The sequence below is a fragment of the Rattus norvegicus genome, chromosome X (assembly GCF_036323735.1).
Source record: "Rattus norvegicus strain BN/NHsdMcwi chromosome X, GRCr8, whole genome shotgun sequence".
NCBI classification, from domain to species: domain Eukaryota; kingdom Metazoa; phylum Chordata; class Mammalia; order Rodentia; family Muridae; genus Rattus; species Rattus norvegicus.
In genome coordinates this window covers 108,489,196-108,516,304 of record NC_086039.1, presented here as the reverse complement: position 1 = coordinate 108,516,304, position 27,109 = coordinate 108,489,196, and the positions used below count along the sequence as shown (strand labels likewise).

At 40.6% G+C, this 27,109-nt stretch overlaps 2 protein-coding genes across 5 annotated transcripts in view; one reads left to right on the top strand and one right to left on the bottom strand.

The window, feature by feature from the left end:
- Dnaaf6 (dynein axonemal assembly factor 6) overlaps window positions 1-3,303 on the bottom strand; it is a 51,203-nt gene extending 47,900 nt beyond the window's left edge. Inside the window, exons 1-2 of the mRNA NM_001024890.2 lie at window positions 3,273-3,303; window positions 700-776 (exon numbers count right to left, since the gene is read on the bottom strand). The gene's annotated coding sequence lies outside the window, so the exon portion shown is untranslated. The remainder of the gene's footprint in view (window positions 1-699; window positions 777-3,272) is intronic.
- Window positions 2,780-27,109, top strand: part of Nup62cl (nucleoporin 62 C-terminal like) — a 56,483-nt gene continuing 32,153 nt past the window's right edge. The window contains exon 1 of one of the 4 annotated variants that reach the window (XM_006234255.5): window positions 2,780-2,905. The gene's annotated coding sequence lies outside the window, so the exon portion shown is untranslated. Of the gene's footprint in view, window positions 2,906-3,424; window positions 3,816-4,771; window positions 4,881-27,109 lie in introns of those variants that run through there. The other 3 variants (XM_006234254.5, NM_001427605.1, XM_039100269.2) reach the window with 3 other exon arrangements.

Genomic DNA, 27,109 nt, shown 5'->3' with positions numbered 1-27,109 from the left:
TGTGGCTCCCTAGTCCATTTTCCATACATACCTTAATATTGACAGGAATATTTTAAATAGGCTGATAGTAGGATAGGGGTTGTGGTATAAAGTACTTGCCTAAAATCCTGTATGAGGCCTTGAGCTTGATTCTAAGCAAGCAGGAGGCCGGGCGTGGCAGGGTGGTAAAATGATGAGAGAGAGCAAAGAATCTTTTTCTTGAAATGTGGCCGCTCGGAAACTAATTTTTTAAGTCCATGTTTTTTCTTTCTTCCACTCCCCAGTCTATTTTGACCAGCCAATACAAAAAGCAGTGTTCCCAGACAGAGCTTTGATTTCCTTACATCAGCCTGAGTCTTTACAGCCTTCACAAATGAAAATGTAGTTGGGGGACCTGTCTGGCTAACCAGTTAAAACAACAGTCTGGAACTAGCTCAAACCAAAACACTGGGACCAGTTAGGGACTAAAAGTGTTAACCAAGAAGGCTCAAGAGATCCATAACACTGAGGCAGTATCTAGTCAGTCTTTGAGTATAAGACTACCACCATTCTTTCTTGTCTGTCCATCCATCCATCTGTCTGTCTATTGGCCTCCATACATGACATTAATAAGAAAGACTATTTAGCTTTTAACTATTTGGAGAAAAGGCAACACCAGCATATTTTACTAAGTACGCACAGTAAATAAAACCAGGAAATGGAAAAATAAAAACAACTCACCAAATATAGCTAGGGGTGTAGCTCTAGGGTAGAGTGCTTGCTAAAAGTGGAAGAAGGCCTGAATTGGATCCCAGGTGCTGCAAGAACAACAATAAATTATCAAATAGCATCCTGTTTGAATTTTGGTAAATAGGTGAAGCCATAGCCCCAAGGAAAAACTAGTTGATGACTGAATGACTTTAAATATTTCAAAGTCTGTTTATCCTCCAAATGAATTTTGCCATTACTTCCACAACTTTACTTATATATTATCTTATTTATCAATTCTAGTATTGAAACTCTTCTGAAAATGCAAAGGTATGGTCTCTGCCCATGTCTGAATTAAGTAATAATATTCTGGCTAGTTGTTTGTTTGTTTTTTCTATTTTTGGTGATGGTTTAGAATTGAATCTGGGCCCTTATGATTCTAAGGAAGTGTTCTATTATGTTACACTAACTATTCCTACCATTAAAAAATTTATTGGGGGAGTTGGGGATTTAGCTCAGTGGTAGAGCGCTTGACTAGCAAGTGCAAGGCCCTGGGTTCGGTCCTCAGCTCCGGACCAAAAAAAAAAAAAATTATTGGGGTAGGGTAGGGTGGGGAGGGGGAGCTGATAGGATGGCTCAGTGGTTAAGAGTACCACTGCTCTCTCAGAAGACTCTAGTTCCCAGCAGCTATATCAGACAGCCTGAAAATGCCTGTGAATCCAGCTCCAGGAAGGTCCAACATCTCAGGCCTCCATGAGCAGCTGCATTCCTATAAACATAACCCCCAGAGAGACAGACATAATTAATTTTTTGACAACTATACTCATCAGTAATTCTTTGCCTATTAAAACTAATTTCGTTATGGATTGGGGATGTATTTTTCAATTGTTGTGTTTTTAAGCATGCCAACAGTCCAGGGTCCAGCAGGAAGTAATAGTGTTACATCTTTAAAACATTCAAGAATAATTTCCTTTTTTATACTTTTAACATTACTACATAAAAATATTCATAAATGTGGGATCTTAACAAGGTTTCTGTCTCAAAGTTAAAATACAGTTAATGGAAACTGTTTTTTTTTTAAGTACCTGGAATCTTCTATACAAATACATACAATCCAAGACTTGAGGTACGACTATTCAGAAGGCTCATGCACTTCAGGCAAGTCTAGACTACAGAGGACTCCCCTAGCCCAGTCTGGGCAACTTAGTGAGCCATTGTCTCAAAATGAAAAATGAGAAACAAAAAAGAGGGCTTAGGGGATAGGGTCCAGTGATGGCATCTTACCTAAAAATAAAATCCTAAACCTCACTTGATTTAATAATTCCTGTATCTGCATTTTATCTAGGTTATTTATTTTTTTTTAAAATGGAGTGTCTACCATCCTTTTAAAGATGCATTGCTTTGCTTTTGTTTTTAAAATTTGATCTTCCTAACTCGACCAAGCTGATCTTGAACTCCTGGGCTCAAAGGACCCTCAAAGGACCTCAGCCTCCCTAGTAGCTGGTATTACATGAGCTCAAAAGTGAATTTTTATTCTGAGATGGAAAACTTCATTTTTACCGGACTCATCCTGAGTCATCAAAACTACATAGTATGCTTGCTATCCTAGAACTTGTAAGGCTGTGGCAGAAGGATATTAAGTTTCAGGGAGCCTAAATAGTAAATGGGATGGGGTGCTATATAAGCACATTCCAGGCAAACTTATTACACTTGGCAATAATTTGTTCTTAGTTTTGTATTCCACTTCTACATAAAAAGAACATAAACTGGTAATTTTTCTTTCAGTTCTTGAAATGTACTACTAAGGTCAAAAAGCTGGTTTTGTTTACTTCTGTAGTCTGTTCTGAATCCCTATCATAGCAGAAAAATTCTTATGATTAATGATCTTTATCTCTCAGCTTGAACTCAGTTCTTTCCCATTCCTGAGATTCAATTTTTAGCCAAATTGTGTGTTTTCAAAGGTAAATTCAAATGACAAAATACTCTCCTATTCTTTGGTTGAGTAATACTATCTTAAAGGTACAATAAATGTGAGCGTGACCATTGGTCTCCATTCTTAAGGATGTGACCAACGGCCTCAGAACTTTCAGGCCACTAAAATTCCCTCCCACGAGCGGTGGGAGCCATTTTATTTTGTTCTTTCCTGTCCGAAAGACGTTACAGAGCGCTCTCCTCCTCCATTTCCCAATTAAGGTTTGCTGGTCCAGAATTAATACTGCTTGTTCACATAAAACGGAAGGTACAGTGAGTCTCCCAACTTTGAGCACCAGACCTACCTACAAATTGTTTTTTAAACGGAAAGTGGTGGTGGTGGTGGTGGTGGTGGTAGTGGTGGTGGTGGTGGTGTGTGTGAAATTTGAGAAAGGAAAATTGGGAAATATTTAGAGGTTCAGCACCCATTCCTTCTCTAGTTTTCTAGAAACAACATCCTGCTTCTGGGATTGAGCAGGGTGGGAGGGGCTTTGGGCCTCCACTTCCAGCAACACAGGGCTTTTCAGGGCTATCTCCTTGAGCCCTTTAGTATTTTAAGTTCTCCCTAGTTTCTCCGATAGTCACAGCACTGAGCACCCTCCCCTGTTTCCCTCCTAAGTTTCTATTTTCCTCACCTTGGTCAGTGCTCTGGTCGAAGCCTAGGCGCCGAAAATAGATGGCTGCTCGCTGTGCGTCGCTCTGTTGCCTGGGTAACAACTTTGTTTAATCCCACCCCCCCACATCCACCTGTAGTTCCCGCTTGACTCTACTAGCCAATCAAAAAAGAGTCTCCTTTGAAACAATCCCAGCGTCAACCAATCCCAGCGCGTCCCGTTCCGTGTCTATGGCCGCCCTTTCTAGTTAAGTAGGTCGACAGGGGATCCGTCGCTGCTGGCTCCTGGGAGTTCTCCGCTTCTCCGCTAGAGTAGCTCGGAGTACGGGCCCGCCCCCTTCTCTCGGACTGCCTCTCTCTCGGCCTCCGCCTTCACTTTGTAGACGGGATAGCGAGCTTGCACAGCCGAGGAGGTAAGAGCAGGACATTAACATTTGCTCCGCAGGCTTTTCGCGGCGAGCTTTTCCGCCGCCCCCCGCTCCAACCTCCCACCCCTACCCGGTCGCGAATTCCCGGTCTGGGAATTCAGTACCTTCAGCGGATCGCGAGCGGCGGACACAGAAAGGTAGGACTCCTGGGCCCGGGTGGAAAAGCGTTGGTCTCCGCGATGCTCTGGCTCTTCACACCCCCCTCCCGCGACAGAAACACGTGTTGTGCGGACTCCGTCCCTTCTAGGCTCTCGTTCCACGGGGCCCCGTACGGCGGAGGTTGCGGAGCCAGCCGGTGGGCGGTGGCGGTAGGATTGTGCTTTTTATTCCGTAAGGGGGTCCGGAGCGAAAGCGGGTCTGTCCGAGAGCCCGGGGTGCCGGGGGAAAGCAGGTCTGTCCGGGAGCCCGGGAGGAAAGCAGATCCGTCCGGGGGTCAGTCCGGGAGTCCGAGGGAAAGCGGGTCAGTCCGGGAGCCCAGGAGGAAAGCAGGTCCGTTCGGGGGTCCGTCCGGGAGCCCGGGAGGAAAGCAGATCCGTCCGGGGGTCAGTCCGGGAGTCCGAGGGAAAGCGGGTCAGTCCGGGAGCCCAGGAGGAAAGCAGGTCCGTCCGGGGGTCCGTCCGGGAGCCCGGGAGGAAAGCAGGTCCGTCCGGGGGTCCGTCCGGGAGTCCGGGAGAAAGCGGGTCAGTCTGGGAGCCCGGGAGGAAAGCAGGTCCATCCGGGGGTCCGTCCGGGGGTCCTTCTGGGGGTCGGAGAGAAAGCAGGTCAGTCCTGGAGCCCGGGGAGGGTAGGGGAGGGAGCGGGTCCGTTCGGGAGCCCGGGAGGAAAGCCGGTCCGTCCGGGAGCCCGGGAGGAAAGCGGGTCCATTCGGGGATCCGTCCGGGAGCCCGGGAGGAAAGCGGGTTCGTCCGGGAGCCCAAGAGGAAAGTGGGTCTGTCCGGGGGTCCGTCCGGGAGCCCGAGAGGAAAGCGGGTCCGTCCGGAGGTCCGTCCGTGAGTCCGAGAGAAAGTAAGTCCGTCCCGGAGCCCGGGATGGGGGGGGGAGCGGGTCGGTCCATGAGCCCGCCGGGGGGGGGGGAGTGGGTTCGTCCAAGAACCCCCGGGCGGGGAGAGAGGGTCCGTCCGTCCGGGAGCCCAGGAAGAAAGCGGGTCCGTCCGGGAGCCCGGGAGGAGACCGGGTCCGTCCGGAGGTCCAGGAGAAAGCGGGTCCGTCCGGGAGCCCGGAGGGAGGGGGGGAGCGGGTCTATCCAGGAGCCCCGGAGGAAAGCGGGTCCGTCCGGAGGTCCAGGAGAAAGCGGGTCGGTCCGGGAGCCCGGAGGGAGGGGGGGAGCGGGTCTGTCCGGGAGCCCGGGAGGAAAGCAGGTCTGTCCGGGAGCCCCGGAGGAAAACGGATCCGTCCGGGGTTCCGTCCAGGGGTCCAGGAGAAAGCGGGTCCGTCTGGGGATCCAGGAGAAAGCGGTCTGTCCGGGGATCCAGGAGAAAGCGGGTCCGTCCGGAAGCCCGGGGTGGGGGTGCGGGGAGCGGGTCCGTCCGGGAACCCGGGAGAAAGTGGGGATGGGGGGAAGCGGGTCCGTCCGGGAGCCCGGGAGAAAGCTGGTCGGTCCAGGAGCCCAGGGGGGTGGGGTGGGGAATCGGGTCTGTCCCGGAGCCCAGGGGTGGGGCTGTGAATGGGGGTAGGGGAGCAGGTCTGTCTGGGAGCCCGGGAGAAAGCAGAGGGATCAGCTGGTAAGATGCTCATGCAGAGCACTGTTGGAGCCACAGTGCCTCCTAAGTCCTGGGAAAGTCTCCGGGCAAAGTGCCCAGCTTCGCCTGCTCTGGAGAAGGGAAGCCTAGGTGTTTGAACCCTTAGTCGCTGATAAGGGAAGTAAGTATCTTCATGTTAGAGGAGTTGCCACGAATTGCTTGATTTGTGGTTGTAAAGGAGAAAGGTAGGAAAAATGGTCTAAAATGAATTGGATATATGATTCCAACTGTAAGCTAGGAGACATAGGATGGTGTTATGAATATTTTTTGTTTCCCAGGGAGTGGAATTCGATTTCGAAGGTACTGAACTATTGCCCTTGTCTGGGCTACTATGCTTGCATAAGTTCACCGCATATGGCAAAGAGGAAGTGATAATGAAGTTTTAGTAATTTATTATTCTGCTTGTTATGATGTAAGATAAACAAAAATATGGGAGTATCTAAATTATTGACTTTTTAGCCAAATAAGCAATACCATCATTCCCCTTGTTACTGTGGGTGATCACAGTTGAAAAGACTTCCGTTTTGTTAAGTCCCTAGATAGTTCTACAGCGCGTTTTATACATACATACATATATGGATGTATATATCAGTTGGTTTCCTTGTTTGGTCTTTGTTGTGCCCCTTTCTTCATTAATTCTACATTTGTAATATTCAGCCACTGTTTTGGGAATCTTTTGACCCTGAGTCATAGAAGGAAATATGTTTTAAGAACTGGGTGTAAGGGATTATGTCTGTACTTCGGAAAGCACTAGACTGAAGCAGGAGGATCACAAGTTCAAGGCCTAAGTAGCAAGCCACTTCCATTTAAAAAAGAACAACTTTATACTGTACCTGTAATACACAATAGACGATATGATTGAAATGTTTATAAAATCAGTAATATGTGCAAGTACAATCTAACACTTTATATTTTTTTAGATATAGATCATGATCTATTAATAAATCGTCTTTAATTGTGAAAAACACTGGCCTTACACAACTGTGTTTCAGACTTTCGTATCCCTTAACTGAATTTATCAAAACCACAGATTGTTCTGGAATACTCTGGAAATTGGTTCTATGTGTTTGCAGCACAGTGGCAGATGTAAAGGTGTTTAGTCCCCCTTCCCACTTGGAAAAGTAAGTGCTGTTTATTTTAGGGATAATAATGGACCCTTCGAGATTTGGTTTGCCTCTACAAGATGGAGTCTGGGGCCTAGTGTTGTTTTCCGGAAGGTAGACGATATAGAAAACGGTGGCTCCCAGACTCGAGATGAACCTACCTCCCAGGGACTTGCAGACAGAAACTTCGAGGTTGCGAAACATCGTGACTTGAGACACTCAGTGACTTGCCTAGATTCCTGATGTCAGTGAGTGATTCTCAGAGAATAGGACTCCCTTGACTCACTTAAATCCAATACTATTGTCCAGCCTGCTTTAATAGTAGATCAGATCTAGAAGGAAGAGAAGTGCATAGTGCTTCCCCTACTTGCCTAGCCTGAGCCCTGGTAGCTGAATTTGACTTCTAATTCTGTTCTAAAGTCATGAAATTTTAAGGTTGTAAAAGATTGGGCAAAATACACCTGAAGGTTTCTATGGGTTTCTAGCTATAGAAATAGGATATCACTTAGACAGTCTTTTAGAATATATGTAACCACTTTAAAGTACTGGCTAAATAGCTAATTATACCAGCATTCAAAGAAATTAAAGATGAAAATTTCTCCTATCCCTGTATCATAATAATCATACTTATTCTCCACATATATCCCTATAACTCCAGATTTTATACAGGATTTTAAGCCTTGTTTACAAGTTTGGTGTTTACTTGTTTGTTTAATATTGTCATGGGGAATTTTTTTAGTGTGTTTAATATTCTTTAAATTTTGACTGAATAACCTAACAATATTCTAATTAGGGACTTGGTTTTATCCTATTTAGCCTAACTAAGCCAACAACCGAATTTCCAGTTTTCTGTGTTACAAACTAACAGTCTAAAATCTTGATTACTTAAAATCATTTATACAACTTGAGCCTTCCATTCTGTTGAACTTTAAGAAGTCGACAGGGAAGGCCCGAGGTCTGGACTTGCATGAGAGTGTCTGCTCCCCTTTTACGTTTGAATGTAGCCAGCTAGTTTATTGTGCAGCAGCAGTTAGCTATAGTATCTGTTTTATGGAAGAGTTAGGTTGCGTGCATTTTAAAGAACCAAATAGACATTTTCAAAATGATTTTTAAAATAATATGAATCATAGAAGACTCAAGGAGACTCAAGTGCCATAATAACACTCACACTGATTAGCTTTCTTTGGGAATATCTTCTTTGAAGATTTTATGTCTCTTAATTTTTAATTTAATTTTTTTACCAAGTAGCCAATTAAGTTGACTACAAGAAAGGCTTTAATTGATCTTAGAGCACACCTTCCTCTTCAGACCACACACACTATCAAATTTTTTGTCCCTCTATATTCTAGAACATTAAGTAATCCCTCTTATGAAAATTATGAGATACTTCAAACAGCAAAAATAGTCAGCGATGTTCCACCACCCAAGTACACTCACTGTAGATGCTAAAGTTTGGCTATATATTTTCTTTAGGTGCTTTTTTTTTGTATTTGATTGATACCAAGGGCTCACATGTTTTCAAGGAGGCCAAAGGCCTCAGATACCTGAAGCTGAGGTTACAGTGATCTTTCTGACGTGGGTGTTGGTATTCAAACCTAGGTCATCTTTAAGATCAAACTTTTGCCTTAACTGCCAAGCTATCTCTCCAGTCCCAAAATGTATTTTTTTTGTTTAATTTTATTCTTTGAGAATTTTGTGCACTGTATTTTGATCAAAACCATCACCCTCCAACTCTAACCTTTCTCTTTTTACAATTAACATTACAAACAAGCCTCAAGCTTATTTTAATTTCCTATTTTTGATGGCTGATAAAAGTAAAAATGTGTGTGTGTGTGTGTGTGTGTGTGTGTGTGTGTGTGTGTGTGTGTGTGTGTAGATATAGATGGCTGGAGAGATGGCTTAGTGGATAAGAGACCTGGCTGCTCTTCCAGAGGATTCTGGTTCTATATGTAGCGCCCACAGGATCACAGGATTGTGCACAGCCTTCTCTAATTCTAATTCCAGAGTATTGGACACCCTCTTTTGGACTCCATGAGAACTGCCTGCATGTGGTACACAGCCAGACGATACACATCCAGTAAATAAATTAAAAAAAAATGCATGTGGAGGCACATGCTTGTTACCTCAGCACTTGGGAGGTATTAGGTGCAAGAATCAGAACTTCAACTTTGTTCTTGGCTATCTAGTGGAAGAGTAGCCTTGAGTACATAAAACTCTGTATTTTTTTTAATGATGGTGGTATCTAGAGAGGAGCCTCAGGAGTTAAGAACGCTGTCTGCTCTTGCAGAGAACCTGGGTTCAAGTCGCAGCACCCATACCATAGCTCACAACTCTCTGTAACTCCAGTTCCAGGGGATCAGATACCCTCTTCTTGCCTCCATAGGGCCCAGGCACACAAGTGGTACACAGACATAGAGGCAGGCAAAGCATCTATGTACTTTTATTTTTACTTTAAGAAATTCTATTAACCTGATCTCTTTATTTTTGTAAGATATAAGATGTTATTTTTAACATATTTAAATGCCACATACTTTTCCATTTTTATCTTTTTCTTTCCTTTCCTTCCTCCCTGGTCTGTTCTTATTCACCTATTCTCTATCTTTATTTCATTCTTTTTTTTTTTTTACTTTTCCTATGTCTCCAAACTTTTGGGACCAATTTTCTAAATGTAGACATCTTTGAAGCGCTCTCGCTTTACTGTGTTTTACAATTTGATTTATTTACCAGTTTTGTTCAATATTTTACTCTCTTCCCCTCCCCCAACCTCTTTTCTTAGTTCCTCCTCTCCCTTTTCATATGCTCTAAACACTATCTTCAATCCTTTTATACCTTTGCAGGGCACCCCTGGGTCTTCCTGCTCTGCAAAGTCTCTCTTGAGTTCCCCTCCTCTAAGATATCCCTCTCTTGACTTTTGCCCACCTTTCCTTGCTAAGTACTACCTTGCTCTTTCCTTTTCTAATATTCTAACTGCTACTCTCTCTCTCTCTCTCTCTCTCTCTCTCTCTCTCTCTCTCTCTCTCTCACACACACACACACACACACACACACACACACACACACACACAGAGTCGGGGGAGATTTGCTGCCTAGCAATTTACAAGCTTTTCCAATATTGTACATTTCGTCCCTCTTTGTTTTCAGTGTGCAGGTGGACCTTACACATACTCAGAAGCGGCATCACACTTGTAATTTTTGAAGACTTGTTCTTTGAGGTTTAAAATTATTATTATTATTATTATTATTATTATTATTATTATTATTATTTTAGGTAGCATACAAATTATGTTTCGTGGTGACATTTTCCATGACCATCCTACTATAATTTGTTCAAATCACACATGCCCTTTACCCACTCTTCTCCTACACCCCTCCTCCAAGCTCCCTCTTACCTCCTAAATAGTCCTGCTTTTATGTCTTGGTCTTTGGAGTTTTTGGGTTTCTTTGCAAGCAAGAGATCATAAGAATGTGCTGCCCCCTAAGATATTTAACATGAACTTAGAACTCACACCCTATTTTCAGAAGCCCTGTATTTTACTTTGATAGGGAGTAAAATTACAACTTCATACATGTGATTCTTCCCCATTTCCTTCAATATGTGTGTACAAATCCCACTGTTCCCAGCTGTTGCTTACCAGTGACAGGTTTAAAATAAACTCTCAGTAGCCAGAATATTCAGAGTTGTCATTCAGGCCATTAGTAGTAAATAAACTTTTCAGTATGCTTTGAGAATTAGGTTTGCCAACTTTCGTCCTCAGTGCTTTTTCTATAAGGCTTTATATCTTAGTAGAATCAGAGCTTTCTTCTGCAAATTTGTGCTCTTTTGCCTTCCCGCCTTTCTAATGAATGGTATGCTAAAGAATCATACACCGCATCAGACGTGGCTATTCATAGAAACGGCTTTATTACTTGATAGTCACATTTTGTGCATTTTCTGGCCAGACCCTTTCATCATGATGTTCCCGAGGAGGAAAAGTGTATTCATGGAACTCGAAGGTTGTCAAGTAACTAGGCATTTTAGAGAAAATGCTATCTCCAAGGAAAATAGCTTATTTGCTTCTAAGAAGGTGGGAACAATTTTTAATAAATTATATGACCGAGTTTCTATGGTGGTTACCTCTCGACAGTTATCGTCAAAGAAATGTGGGGAAATAATGGTACAAATAATCCAGAACAAAATGTTTATACCTGGAGAGACAAAAGCCTCTACACATTGGTGCCAAAATGACTCCTAATAGGCACCCAGGCTTGAATTCATCCTTCCTCCATTTGAGGCGTACATTCATCTTCCTAATGTTGTGTGCTCAAGTTATTATCAAAATACAATTATTATGTCCATTTCTTTACTTAATAGATGCTTCTCTTTGGGAAACATGTGTGGTGTTACAGTGTCTGAGTTTCTCCAGCTACAGAATTGTGATCAGAATTCCCTTCTATGAGTTATTAACACCAAGGATTTTAGACTCAGTACATTTTCCCCTTTATAATTAGTCTCTGTTTATAGGAGTTTGAGTGACACACTGTTGTTTTCTGAAGTGTCCTACTGTCATTTATTGATCCTAGATCTGGGTCCTAGTACCTAAAATGTTCCTAAGGTCAATAAATGACAGTCAGGGAGGGACAGTGTAGTTAATTTGCATGCTGATAAATAAGATAAATGTGTGGTATGATTTTTGTAATTGAAATTCAATTTATGTTCAATTTCTTGCCCAGCTGAAAGTGTTCTATAATTACCCTGGATTTGCTGATCCTTCACTGACAACATCAGGATAACCCGGTATTAGTCTTTGGAAAGCTTTCACATAGCACTTCGAATTAAATTGAATTAGATAAGGTAATTTTATGCAGAGCCTTTAGTGAATTTATTTAAAAAAATTTTTGATTTCTCACCTAGTGGAACCAGCAAAATTTAGAAACAAGGAAAGCGATGCACCCATGCATTTGGGTCCAGCACAGTCTGCCAGGTATTTGCACTCAGTGAGCTGTTTCATTTCCCTCCAGTAATTTAGCTAATTTAAGAAGCCTTATTTAGATTTGTATAGCCAGGCTGAGCACATCTGCCTGCTTCCAACAGCCCTCAAAGTGAGCTGTGATGAGTTCTCCAGGCGTAGTTTGTTTCTGCCGAAGGCGTTTACCATTAACTATTTTTCTTTAAATGTGTGTACTTCTGTTGAGTCATCCGAGATAGAATTGTAAACTGGGCTCAACAGGCAAAGCTGCGATTTACTTAAAGTCGCCAGGCCGGGTGGACACAGAAAGGGGAGAAACAAGCAGCATGGAAAAGGTAACTCAAGGAGACAGACAGGTTTTCCCACTGATAGCCAGAGATAAAGAGCACAGGCCTGTTTTTCCCTTTTAAAGAAAATACTGACCTGTACAGGGACATCAAAGTGTGAACCATTGTCCTGTTTATCAAAATGTGGTAGGACCTTTGGATTGTCTTCAGGCTTTGCTAGAAAACCATAAAGGGAACTATTTCCCGTTAAAGGCATTTAGGAGAGCCTAAATTAAGTAATATAATTAGAATATCTAACTTCTAAACTTGGACAAAGTAATCAAGTAAAGAAAAATCCTACCAAGCCAAATATGCAGAAAGTAATATTGAAGAAAAAGCACACTTGTGTCAGTCCCATTAAATGTAAAGCAGTTATATTCACTCATTGAGAGATAGTCATGATGTATTTTAATATTTTTATAACTAAAAATAATCAGACAATGTAATTACATCTTTCCTCCTTCCTATGGAAATCAGGCCTGTTACTGGAAACCTAGCCAACTGAGTAGGGCTAGTGAAGTCTGGATCTTAGAGGAGAATGTCCCACTGTTTCTTTCTTTAACCAGCACAATCCCCAACTACAGTCTAAATACTTTGAAAAGCATTAACTATGATTTTTACAAGATCTTAAAGTGACACCTAAAAGTGATGAGCCAGAAGATGTACTAGACAAATATCAACCAAAAAACAAACAAACAAACAAATAGCAAGGCAGCACTGAGTTCAGACAAAATATGATTTAATGTAATTTAGCAAGAAACAGATCCTTCACATTGATGAAAGAGAAAAATTGTTGCCAGGAGTGTAATAGGCACAAGTTCCAATGTAGGTCCTCAATGGTTAGTTTTTACAAACATAAATGAAGCAAAAAAGCAATGGAATTCTAGAGAGAATGGACAAATCCTAATAATGATGGTAGCTCTGAAAAATAGCCTTATTAGAAACTAGCTGGGTAAAGTCACTCTCAGAAAAAGCACTAAGGTCTACATTAGATGGAAGGGAAATAATCTTTGATTCATATTTTTTTAGTGACAAAAGTCAATTTTCAACCCCCAAAGTAATGATTTGAAGAAGATTTTATAGCCCAAGTTTCTCAATTAGAAACAACTTAAAGGCAAATGCTATAATTTAATAAAATCACGTTTCTCTTACTTGCAAAAGAATAGACAGTGTGTGGTGCAAGGCCATCTTTTTATGGCTACTCAAGCACTGTCTTTTCCTTTGCAGTGTGCACTGCAGGTACTAATGACAGCCCATAAATCTGAAAGTGTTCATTTGTACTCCAAGAGTCAGTCACAGTGGTTCATACCCTAGATCCCAGCACTCTGGAGGCTGAGATAGAAGGATTGCCATGAATTCAAGGGCAGCCTGGGAGTACATCATTAAGTCCCAGGGCAGCCAGGGCTGCACAGTGAGACCTTGTCAAAAATATGTCAAAATTCTGCTACAAGATCAACATTGCGATTAACAATGCTGAGTTCTATCAGCTTTTGTAATTTTATCATAGATAGCTATATTTCATGACGGTAAATGGGAATCTATAAATATAAAAGCATATAATTACATGCTATAAAAATCTAATATAATTTATAGCAGCATAGCACTTGAGCCCCAGGAGAGAAATACATTTGGGGATATAAAATTAAATACAGTATCAAGCGCTCTTACTCTCCTCATTGTACCTCCTTCTCTGAGACTGATTTATTCCACATGGAATCACCAAATGGAGATCACAGTTTACAAGTCATAGCAAGTATAGATAACTTTAAAATAAGCATCCAGTGATTAGCTCGTTCAACATGGTCCTTTTTTGCTATTGTCTCCCTCTAAAACCCATGATAGTAATACTCAATTTTAAGGAATATGTACTGCTTCATATTTTAACCTCAGAAATGAAAACGAGTTGAGACTGTGTGCTGTCCAGGTGGTAGTCTTGATATCCTAATCCTCCTTGTGCACACAAGCAACGTGAAAATCTCTAGGATCAACGTTTGCATGGTAGGCAGCTGGGGTGAAAAGCTCTGAGATGCTGGGGATGGCTTATTGACTCCTAGCAAGCAGCAGTTGTGGGCAGTGGAGCATATGTTGAACAGATTAATTATCAGTATCATAAAATGGGAGCCAAAGGAATGCTAGTTTATGTTTGCGCAGTTGGTTAAAGTGTATATAGCAAAGTGGTTTCCAGACCTTTTTTTAAAAAGGAAGGAAGGAAGGAAGGAAGGAAGGAAGGAAGGAAGGAAGGAAAGAAGGAAGGAAGGAAGGAAAGAAAGAAGGCAGGCAGGCAGGCAGGCAGGCAGGCAGGCAGGCAGGCAGAGAGAGTGCTTCATGCTGAAGAAACTCTTTGAGAAGTCAAAATGCATGTAAGTTGCTTGATATTTGGGGGGGGGCGGGAGTTTGATTAATATTTCATTCTACATGGGAGCTTTGGTTTTAAGTGGGCAACAAGGTAGAGTTTTGCCCCAGTTTTGATGACTAGATGATCATCTGTGTTTTTCTGCTCAGCTTATTCAGAGCAATGGTCTGACCTCACTGGTAAGAATATTTATTTTTAAATTGTTATGTAAAATGAAAGAATAACAGCAACGGGAACCTAACACTGAAATCCTAGCTTTGATATTTGAGCAAAGTAAATCCATTCTCTTGATTAAAGAATAATTTTGTAATATTTTAAAAGTAATGTCTGTTTTGTTCACTCCCCCCATTTTTTTGTTTTGATAATTGTCTTTCCTTTTAGGAAAATGTAAAATAATTTAAACAGCATACTTAGGTACATGTATAATTATTATGATGGAAAACACTATGAGTGCGTGTGTCTGTGTGCATGCGCACATGCTTAAATGGCTTTTATAGCCAAGGACTTTTTAAAATCTGTCTAAAATGTTTGATATAAACTTTGCTTTTAGTAACAGCTGTGTATAATAAAAACATGGGATGTTTTATAAGGGAGGAGGAGGAGAAAGAGTGCTTCAGTCAGGCATGGTGGTAGACATTTTCAATTCCAACATTATGGAGACAAGAAGAGGAGGATTTTAAGTTCAAAGCCAGCCTGGACTACATAGTGACATCTTATTTCAAAATGTGATGAGAAGTGAGAGAAGAAGAGAGGAGAGAGGGAAAGGCAGAAAGGGAGAGGGACATAAAGAGAGGGAGAAGGAAAATGAAAAGGGAGCATATAAATAAATGAATATTTTCAAAAGTGCTGTAGTGACAGTACCAGGAGATTTGAGATGAAAGTTAGATTATATATGTGGTTTCATATGCTTTTTGGTTTTACTTTTTTCCCTCAATTTCTTTCTTCTCCTGTCTTCACTTTCCCTTCCCCCACCACTTCCCTTACTCTCTCCCTCCTCCTCTTTCTTCTGCTCTTTGGACCAGGGTGGCTTTGAACTTGTGATCATCCTGCCTCTAACACCAGATTTCTGGGATTACAGACATGTGCTTCCATGCCTGACTTTGTTTAGTCACTATGTGGTTGATAAAAATCAATGAAAAGAGCTTTTTGAAAAAGTGAAAAAGTTAACTAACTAAAGTATGACAGGTTGGCGTCTTTTTTCTTTCTTTCTTTTGTCCTTCGTCAGTAGCATATAAAATAATGGGACTCTTAGTTTTAGTGGAGTATTTTTAAACCTGATTGCTTAAAACTGCCTTTTATAGCTATTGTATAAAAGCAGATTTTTAGGCACACCCCACTCTTACTTAACTAAGATTATAAATGCACAGTGATCTTCCCCTAGCACTTGAAGATGCTTTGTGTATTGTCTTTCAACATTTATTCGTGATAATGAAGCACCTCTTGTCAATCTGGTTATTGTCGCCTATTAGTCATTTTTCTTTCTATTAAGTTTCAGAGTTTACTTAATTTTCTAGCATTTCAGGATATCATGTATGAGTATGTGTGTGTGAGTGTGTGGATGTGTGTGTGTGTATGTGTGTGTGAGTGTGTGGATGTGTGTGTGGATGTGTGTGTGAGTGTGTGGATGTGTGTGTGTGTATGTGTGTGTGAGTGGGTGTGGATGTGTATATGTGTGTGTGTGTTGGTTGAAAGTTGCTTGCTTGTAATTAGTTGCCTTTTGAAACTGAAGAATCACTTTCTTTAGTTCTACTTAACACGTTTATTAATACCATGAATATTGTCTTAACCATTCTGTTTTATTCCTTCTATATTTCCCATGTGATCCCTGAATATGTCTGTGTAGTCCTTTTCCATATCTTTTTGTTTCTCTCTCATTTCCAATCACCTTGTATTCTGACAGTCTTTTACTGGTCAGTGACTTCATATTCTCTTCAGTTATGTGTAGTTATTATTTAACTCTATGTTTTGAAATGCTTTTAGTGCTGGGGATCCAGCCTAGGGTGTTGTACAATGCTAGGCTAGATCTCTTGAGCAAACATTTTTTCCTTTAGTGCTAACATCCATTTCTTGAATGCCTTCCATGCTTTTTCACATTCATTCGTTCTGTGGATGCTCTCCTACTTGGGCTCTTTGGACGTAATCAACACATTTTCATGCTTTCTTCTGATTCCTGTGTTGTCTCTATTTCATTGGAAGAAAATTCTCTCATTTTATGTCCTAAAGATCATTGACTTGTATGATCTGTGATTTTACTTTGTATCAATCATTCTTTGGGGCCTTTAAATATATGTAATTTAGGAAGTGAAAACCTCGCTGTTCAGTGATAGCATGGGCAAATTGCCTGGACCCTGAATGTTTGTTTCTTTCTGTGTCTCTGTGTCTGTCTGTCTGTCTCTCTCTGTCTCTTTCTGAGTATCTCAATCAAGAGGAAGTGGTTCCATTTTGGTTTCCATCCAGAATATTCACTCTGCAGTGTCATCGAGGCCTACAGTTTTTTCCAGTCACTCTTACTCCTTTTAGGGTCTGGAGTCACAAGCAGCTTTAGTTAAGGAGGAGCTGCTATGCCCTCCAGGTAGGTTCCCTTTCAGCTCTGCAGTGAGGACATTCCTCACTTCACCTACAGGGTGACTTTCCTTTCTCTCCAGCTGGTTCCCATTTTGAGATCCTGTCCCAGCCATTTTGTACCATCCTGTACTCAGCTGTGTAGACAGCAGGATTGGGCCATGAGCAGTATCACGTCCTACCTAGGTAGAAACTGCATTTTCTTCGGGTGAGAGCAAAACAGCTTGTGGTTCTTTTCATGGCAATGGCCAGTTCGTCTTTAGAAAGCAGATGTAAGGTTAGAGTGTGAACAGAGAGACATTTGGAATTATGCCTCTCACTCTCAAGATAGTGTTAGAAACTGACATTCTCTCACATAGAAGACACGGGGCACTTTGAATTCTGTGCCGTGCACCCCCTGGATTTATTGTGAGCTGAAGAAGTTTTCTGACTTTCAGGCATAGATCATGCTGAAGTGAAGCTGCCTACTCCAGCTTCTCTCTAAAGAGAAAGCCTTAGCATCTTTATAATGACCTTGTTTGTACACATCTTCCCTCTTGAATTTCAGAATTAATGACATTTTTTTTGAGGCAGCATCTCATGTTGTGTCTCTAGATGGCCTGGGACTCATGCTAATTCTTCTGCCTCAGCCTTTTTGAAGGCATGAGCCTCTCTGCCTGAATACATTTTGGGGAGAGCCTCATTTAGAGTCTTCTAGGCAATTGTGGTTGGATTTGGATTGCTCAGTAGTTACCTGATGCTGGATGGAAGCTGGGGTATGCTCCCTGCAGTTCTCCTTGATCCTACTATAGTAAAGTCACCTTTTTAAGGGATACTGTAAATGCAGAAGCACTTTGTCATAGGTCATGAAATATTAGACACAGGAAATCTATTAAAGGGATGCTTCTTGTGATCTGCGATTTTCTTTCTAAAACTAAAACTTGCCTTTTAAGAATAAACTTCATGTAAGACCTATTATCTGCCAAAATTAACATTTTATAAGCTAGGTTGCCTCCTGAATGCTGGGATTACAGGTTTATGTCAACATACCCTGCTTCTACTCATTAAACACTGTAGTATATTCTTGCCAGAATACTTTAGTACTGACATCTTATATACATGTATGAGATACCATTTTGTAACCATCTACCTCTCTTACTACAAAGATATCCTCAGTTTGCCTTTATATAGAGGTGTTCACTTTTTTTTTCCTACCCCAACTCACTAAGCCTAATAATTACCAACCTATTCTAGGTTAATGGTTGTTATTTTAAAATGGTTATGGTTTTTAATCTTTGGCAGTATACAAAATTAATATGCATTAAACTACATAGTATAGGATTCTTAGGGAGTGACTTTTTTAAAACTTACTATAACAATTCCCTGATTGTTGTGTACATCAAGTCTTTGTTTTTTTGTTTATTTGATTGTTTGTTTTTTTGCTGCTATGATTGCACTTTTAACTATTTGCTCATTGTTAAACAGTATTTGAGACTGGGTAGTTTATAATGGATAAATTTCCTTCAATTATGAAAACGGAGAAATCTGGGGCCCTGTATCTGACAAAGACTTTCATGTTGTGATATCCCAGAGCAAAAGTCACAATACTAGATATGAGACAGGCATAAGAGTGTCAAGCTCATCTTGTCGTAATGGACCCTTAGGAAAAAAATAGCATTAAACCACTCATAAGGACAGATCTAATGGCATATTGAAGGGGCCACCATTTGGTTTGTATCAGGTACTAATATTCTACTATGTAAATTTGGGGGGCATTCAAATGATAAAATCACCCCTTTACTATTCCAAATAAAGCCTCTATAAATGCTTTCGTACATTTTTCAAACATAACTCTTCCTTTCTGTGGGACAAATGCCCAGCAATGTAATTGTTCGCTCACATGGTAGTTGCATATTCAGTTTTAAAAGAAACTGCCAAACTTCTTCCAGGTGGACCGTGCCATTTTGCATACTCACCAACAATATGTGTATGATCCAGTCTCTGCATTGCCACCATAATTTGGTGTTATCTTTCTTTTTCAGTTTTATTCCCTTGCAGATAATGATACCAGATTGTGGCTTTAATTTGCAATTTCCCTGTTGGCTAATGATGTTGAATATCTTTTCCAATGCTAATGTCTCATCTATATATCTTGTCTGTGGATGTCTTTCTTCAGCCAGAAAAAAAAAAGCAATGTATTGTTACATGAATACTTTTGTATAGGAGTTTGAATGTTAGTGCATAATGTGATTTTACAAAAGACAGAAGTGCTGTTCAGTGGGATTTTTAATTTTTTATTGCTTGTTTGTTCGTTTGTTTACTTTTGTGTGCACACTCACATGGGCCACGTGCATCAGTGTGTGAGTGCGTGGGTGTATGATGTCTGTGTGTGCACATGGTGGTGTGTGACAGTCCATGTGTGCTACAGTGTGTCTGTGTGTGTAGAAGTCATGGTACAGCTTCAAATGCCCTTACTTCCACCCTGTTTTGACGAAATGCTGCATATGCTGTTGTAGCTGGCCTGCAAGCTTCTGCTCAATTCTCCCTGTGCCACCTCACTTAGGAGTACTAGAATTACAGAGACACACCACGAAACTGTCTTTTTCTTGGTGTCTGGGGATGTACACTCAGGTCATTAGGCCTGTGTAACATAAGGAGCACTTATACCCACCGAGGTAATCTCATCCCTTTCCCTTTAAATTTTATTGATATATTTTAACAATCAGAAGTTTATAGCACTGATTTTTCCCTCTGTGGCTTTTGTGTTTAACGTCATTGATTTCTGCCCTGTGTTTTCTTCTGCTTGCCTTGGGTTTGTTTTGACATTTCTTGAGTTGGAACCTTATATTGTTGATTATGCCTTTCTTGTCTTTTAATGTCCACATTTTACACTGCAAATTTGTCTGCCAGGCGCTTTGTTTCCCCTGAATTTTCATAGGGTATATTTTAATTTTCATTCAATTCAGCACATTTTTAATTTCTTATTGGAACCACCAATTATTTAAAGTATGCTTGCTCTCCAAATGTTTGGGAGATTTTGTTATCTTTTTGTTATTGATTTCTTTTAGTTTTAAGTTTTATTGGTTTTTTTTTAAATTAGCATGCAAAGCACTGAGTTTCATTATAGCATTTTCCAAACATACTTTGTTCTTGTTAATCCTCCTCTTCCCCTGTCCTTCCCTGCCCTCCTGCCCCCTCCTGATGGTCCACTTCTTCCTCCCAAAGGCCCCCTTTCTACTTTCCTGTTAGATCTATTCCCCTAACCTCTTCCTCCCCAATAAAATCTCTTTTCTCCTTTTATGGTTTCCTTTCTAGTTTCCTGACCTATATGCCTAGTTTGACTGGATTGCTGTTGGAAAACACTGTGTGTGGGGGGTGAGTGGGTGTGGGTGTGGGCGTATTGTTTTTACCTTGACAATTGAAAAGAATGTATAGCATTCTGGGGCAAAGGTTTTTTTTGCTTTGTTTTGTTTTATAAACATCAGTTGCATATTGGTGGTTAATGTTGTTTTTTTTTTGAGTTCTTTTGTATCTTTGCTAATATTCTGACCAGTTCTATGAGCTAGTAAAAGAGAGGCGCTGAATTCTGCATGTAGGACATTTTCTCCTGCTGTATTTTCAGTTTCTACCTTTTGTGTTTTGAAGCGCCATTATTTAGTGCATTGACAGAACTGCTAGATGCCTTACAGGATTGACCCTTAATTATTATGTAACCTTCCATTTTTCTATGGTAATTTCATTTAATCTGAAGTCTTCTTATCTAATAATAATACACTGAATCTTTCCGTCTGTTGATTAATGTAGCATGGGACACATCTTTTCATCTTTTTATTCTTAGCCTGCCAATGTAATTGTTTTCGAAATGAATTTCTTATACACTACAGACATGGTCATTCATGGCTTTTAAATCCCACTGTCAGGCTCTCTTCTGATTGGTATACACAGATCACTTAACATGGTCCGTAATTATTGTTATATTAGGGCTGAAATCTGACATTTCCATTTTTTATTATTTGCTTTTGAAGTAGGGGCTTGGTTTGTAGGCCAGGCTGAAGTGGAATTCATGATTCTGCTTCAGTGCTCCGATGAAACTGTGTGCTACCGTGCCTGGCTTGTAGTTACTCTTTTTATTCTGTTCTCAGTGGTTTTGTTTTAGAATCCTTTTCTTTTCTTTCTTTCTTTTTTAAAAGGAAGTCTCATGTATCCAAGGCTGGCCTTGAATTCACTATGTAGCTGAGCCTGGCCTTGAACTTTTCACCCTCCTGCCTCCATCTCCCAAGTGCTGGGATCACAGATGTGTGCCACCACACTTTCTTTTTCATTTGTTCTGCTTTCCATTTCTGTTTTTCCCCATCCACTCCCTTTCTTATTTGCTATTTGGGTGTTTTAAAAATTGATTTTGGCTTTCCTATATTACTTTTGTTAAACATGAAACAATTTATTAACAGCTTGTATGAAAATAGCAGCACCTTTTCCCCCTTAATTTACTTATTCATCCCAATCGCAGCCCTTGCCTCAGTCATCTCCTCCAAGACACCCCCACACACACCCTTCCCCCATTCCCTCTTCCCCTCCTCCTCTGAGAAGGAAAGTCCCACAAGTACTTTGACAATTTCATACATGTATAGAATGCCTTCTGAAGGGGGTTGGGGATTTAGCTCAGTGGTAGAGTGCTTGCCTAGCAAGCGCAAGGCCCTGGGTTCGGTCCCCAGCTCCGGAAAAAAAAAAAAGAAAAAAAAAAGAATGCCTTCTGAATACTTTCTCCCCAGCCTTTCTTATCTCCTTCCTGTTATAACCAACCCTTCCGCCCAGCTGCCAGTCCCCTTTTCAGACTCATGACTTTTGGTTTGCTTTTGTGATCCATTTGCTTTAGTGGGGATTATCTGTGTGGGATTAGAACTGTTAACTGGAACCTGCTGAGGTTAGCAATGGGCACACAACTGTGGACAGTGACTTCCTCCCCTCCCTGGACCTACCAGGGACGAATAACTGTGCAATAAGGGTTAAGGTCTCTGGAGTGCCTCTTCCACCCATTCCTGACACTTCATGGGTCCATTCCTCTGTAGATCCAGTGCACGAATCCCCAGCTGCTAGGGAGCTCATGGTTGCAATGGCCATGTCTTGCATAGAAGATATCATTTAGCAATGTTTTCTCAGTTTTCTGGCTCTTGGGTTTTTTTTTATTCTGTCTCTACTTCTAAAGTGTTCTCTGATGAGCTTTATTGTCTGTCTGGTTTGGGGCTGAGCATTCCTCTGTCACTTAGTCTAAGTACCTTGTGTAGCCATCAGGCTATGTGTGTGTTGAGTAACATTTGTCTATGGGTATAAACAAATATTCAGAAGGCAGTGTGATGCTATGGCAATTTGGCTAAACAACAGGATCCCCTCCCCTAAGGACCATTTCCTGGACTGTGAGGGTTGACCATGTTTTTCATTTTATGCAGAGGCTTTTAAAAATAATATATATTTATATATTATATTTAAAAGAATTTTGTAGACATATACAATATATTTCGAGCATAGCCACTCACCATTTCTTCCCTCCACATCTCCCTGGACCCTTCCAACAGGCCCCCTTCCCAACTTCACATCTCTAGTTTTTGGTCTGGATGACCTCACTCAGTATAATTTTTTTCAGCACTATCCATTTCTCTGTAAGTATCTAACTCATATGCCATTATGTATACTGCATTTTCCTTATCCATGTGTCAGTTGGTGGATGTTGGTTTAAATGAAAATGGCCCCCATAAGCTCACAGGGAGCAGCACTATTAGGAAGTATGACCTTGTTGGAGGAAGTGTGTCACCGGGGGCCAGCTTTGAGGCTTCAGATGCTCAAGCCATGCCCAGTATAATTCTCTCTTTTTGCTGCCTGGTGATCCAGATGTAGAACTCTTGGCTTCTTCTGCAGCAACATATCTGCCTGCATGCCGCCACAATTCCCACTGTGACAATGGGCTAAACCTCAGAATTGAAATCCAGCCCCAATTAAATGTCATTTATAAGAGTTGCCATGGTCATGGTGTGTCTTCACAGCAGTGAAACCCTAACTGAGACACTGGGTATGTATATTAATTCAATTTCCTAACTTGTGACTAGAGCAGCAGTAAACATGGATGTGTAAATAACTGTGTAGTAAAGCAGAAAGCCCTTTGAGTATAGACGGAGGAGTAGCATGTGCCAGTAGAGCTTGTTAAATGTCCTATGTCGTACAGGTCATTCTTCCTTAACAAAATACAATCAGACGCAAAATATCAATAGTGCCAAGTTAAGAAATCCTATTTATAATTAAGGAAAATAAGGTTTTATGTCCTAAGTCCTTTTCTATTTTAGAGTAAGAGCATTTAACTTAAAACTAAGTCACATTAAATAGTTTTTGCTTCCTTAGCTGTCTTTGGTTATGTGATTTAAGGACAGGCACTGAAATTATGCCAGTATCAGAGATAAATGATCAGGATTTTAAAAATATGGGCATAAATCAAGTAGAAATTTAATTAGAGCTAGTGAAGAGGTTTCAGTAATACAGCCATTTACAAAATAAATAATACAAAAAAATCAATAGTTTCCCTATGTTTAGGTAATAGTTGTTGGGAAATACAGCTGAGGAAAAGCCCATTAACAATTTCAACCAAAATCATAAATACCTAGGAATAAACTTTTGAAAATATGCATGCACTAGATGGAAAAACCCACAATTTTATTGAAACATATAAAAGATGCACTGAATAATGAACAGGATCAATGTATGCACAGACTCAGTAATATCAAAACAAAATTTACCTCCAAATTAATCTACAAATCTAATGCAATTCTGGCGGAGCCATGATTGTTCTTGGGGAGAAGGAAAGGAGTGAAGAACCTAGAATTCAAATGGAGGAATAAATGCCATCCCTGATGTTTTGTAACGATGGGATGCTTTTGGGAAAATACATCAAAATGTGTAAGTCAGTGTTCTTCCTATAGGTTTAAAATGTTATATAATGTGAAAATAAATAATTCGAGGGCTATAATAACTGAGTTTCTACCATATAACAGGCATAGGAAGAAAAACTAATAATCAGTGAAATATTTTAAGACACAGAAACATACCCGTGTGTATGAAGCTGGCATTTCAAATCCGTAAGGGGAGAGGCTAAACTAATGAATAAATGAATTGTAATAGCTGGATAACTGTTGTTTGCCTAAAATATTAATCATAAGAAATATTGCATGAATTAAAGGTGGAAAAGAGAGTGTATAAATATTTTAAAGGCGTAGGTGAATATGAAACTGTGTAAGTAATGTTTCCCACACTGGCTACAAGAACATGTACTTCCTTCTAATTCGTAAATAATATAGGCTAATGGTCTCAAAATAAAACTATAAATTCTACAAATAGATGTACTACGCCCCTGTGCACTGCACCCCTCTCTGTTTTCCATACCCAGCTGCTAACCACCGTCACAGTGTTCCTCCTCCCAGAACCTTTTTCAGTGACAAAATCTTTGTTCTTAGCCTTCCACCTTTAGAAATTATGATTACTGTAGTTATTATTCATATGTGTATACATGTGAGATATATATATGTAAAGAGAGAGTGAGAGAGAGAGAGAGAGAGAGAGAGAGAGAGAGAGAGAGAGAGAGAAGGGGAGAAATAGGTAAATAGAAAGAGAGAGATGGGCTTGGTACACAAGTCATGGCTTACATATAAAGTTCAGAGGGTAACTTTTCTTGAGTCAGTTATCTCTTTTGGCCTTTAAGTGGTTTCCGGGAACAGAGCTCAGGTTGTTAGGCTTGCATAGTCTTGTGACACTGAACCATCCCAGGGCTTCCAAATTTCCATCTGTTTTAGACCTAGATAATATCGTCTATATTACCATTGTGTATCTTGCTTTTTCAACTTGTAATTTTAGTACTCTACTTGTTTAAAAGCTTTTGTGTCATGGAGAGATTCTTTAGTATCTTTAGATCTTTAGTATCATAGTATTCCATGGTCTGGAGGTACTATAATTTGTATATCCACTCCCTTGGCATTTGACATATTAGCTTCTTCTTTTTGCTGATACAAATAGTAATGTAGAGGATATCATTTTATTACATTTACTTATTTGTATGTATATGTGTGCACCATAGCACCTGTGTGGAGATAAGTGGACATTCTGTCCTCCTATCAAATGCCTCACCCTACTATGTGGATCCTTTAGGGTTGGTGGTAAGCATCTTCACAAGCTTAACCACCTCTCTAGCTTTAGATATCATTTTATGTGGCATTTTGCAAGTGCACAAGAACATGTTACAAATTTACTGTCATAAACTATACATTAAAAATTAGCATGGGCAGTGGTAGTACACACCTTTATTCTCAGGAGACAGGGACAGTTGGATCTCTGAGTTCAAGGCCAGCCTGGTCTACAGAGTGAGCTCCAGGACAGCCAAGAGTATACAGACAAACTCTGTCTCTGAAAGAACAAAAGAAAAAAATAACCAAAATAACAACAGACCCAAACACACAAATGCTTCATCACTAAGTATACAGTTGTCTACTTCTGGGTATATATGTCTACTTCTGTGACATAAAGAGCATTCTTTGTGGATACATTTCCAGAAGTATTTCTATCTCAGATGGCAGATACCTTTGTCATATTTAAAACGTTGACCACCTATCTTCCACAGAAGCCATGCCACTTCGCACGCTCATTAGCAGTCCATTTTCTGTTTTCCTTTCTTGATGTCCTTAGTAGAGTGTTAGTAGTTTTTGAGTTCTTGTCATCTGCCATATGAAATTTCTCTCAATGTAGGCACAATTTGTGGTTTTCTCTTAAAGATTAGATTGAACACTTGGATGTTAAAGGGAAGGCCTTTGAAAATATGATATTGAGACCTAGATTAGACCATACAGGGAAATGACACAAAGATTTGTCCACTTATTACCGTAGTAAGAAAATTAAAAGTCATTGACCAACTGGGGTAGCAGAGTATTTACATCATATGGCAGAATAAATAGCCTTGCTATTTCATGTTATTAAAAATCATTAGGAAGAGTTGAGGATGTTCTCTTCTCATTCTGGTTCATTGAGTGCTTTTATCATGAAAGGGCATTGCATTTTTGTCAAATGCTGTTTTTTTTCTTCTCCTGAGATGATAATGTGTTTTCTTAATAACAGTATAATTGACATATAATTCACATCTTGCAATTCACTCTTTGAAATTGTACAATTCAGTGGTTTTTAATATAGCCACAAAACATACAACCATCACCAGCACGTAACTTGAGAACATTTTCATTACCCCTAAAAGAAACCCTGGTCCCAGTTAGTGGTCACCCTCCATTAACCGCAACCCTTCCATCCTGCAGCTCCTGCCAACCACTAACAAACACACTTTCTGTCAATGGCTTTGCCTATTCTGGAGATTTCATATGATTGAAATTGTAGAACACGTTGCCTTCTGTGTCTTTTTTTTTCTTTATTTAGCTTACTAGTCCCAAGATTTGTTCATGCTATAGCTAGATCAGTGCTTAATTCTTCCTTATTATCTCTGGTAGACTAGGGGAGTGAGACAGCTTCTTACTACCATAAAGCTACCTGTCACCTTTTAATTGCTCACCACCAAATCTTCATCTTATAAAAGGGAATCCTACAACTGGAACTACTTTACATTCTGTTTTACATAAAGGCATTTCTTTGTGGGACAGTTTGGGAGCTCTCTGTTCTCAGGAGCAGCTGTTAGCTCTGGTGCAAAGTAGGGGACTTTGGGTGTTGGGCAGTGGTAACAGCCATTGATCTTCACTTGGGGGAACTTAGAACTGCAAAGATGTTTAGGCAAGGGAATTGGAGTGGGGTGACTGCATCCCTACTATTCTCAACCCTTTGTGGCATGGAGTTTCTATCCTATGAATGGGAACAACTAAAAGAAACAAGCTCCAGAAGCTTTGGCTGTCCTTGCCAGGAATTTGCCCTTCCCATCCGTGCAGAGGTGATGAGAATGCTGGCTGCTGGCTTTCTCATGGAAAGCCTGTCTCCCTTGACTGAGAGTCAGAGCCAGAGGGCATCCAGTCTTCTAAGCCACTCTTATCTGGGTGTTACTTGTACAAAGTCAAGCAAGGGCCTGGGAGGAAGGGCAGTGAGTTATGTATGGCTTGTGTGCCATATGTAGACCCTCACTGTTAGATCACTGACTTAGCAGATGTTCTTGAAGAAATGTTTCTTCGCTCACTGTGTACTCTTAGGACAATTTCCAGCAGTTTACAATTTTTAAAAACCAATTTCACCAGCTTCAAACAGTTTCACAGGAGTTCTTATGCTGAACTTTCAGAGAAGGGCTGCTTCTCATCTCTTTACTTTCTCAGCCCATGTCACTAGAAGGCTCATAGCAGGCAGTACCGAGGAGCATTTTAAAGGCTTTTACTAATTTTTTTTCTTCAAGATGCTTCATTTGTAGCTCTTG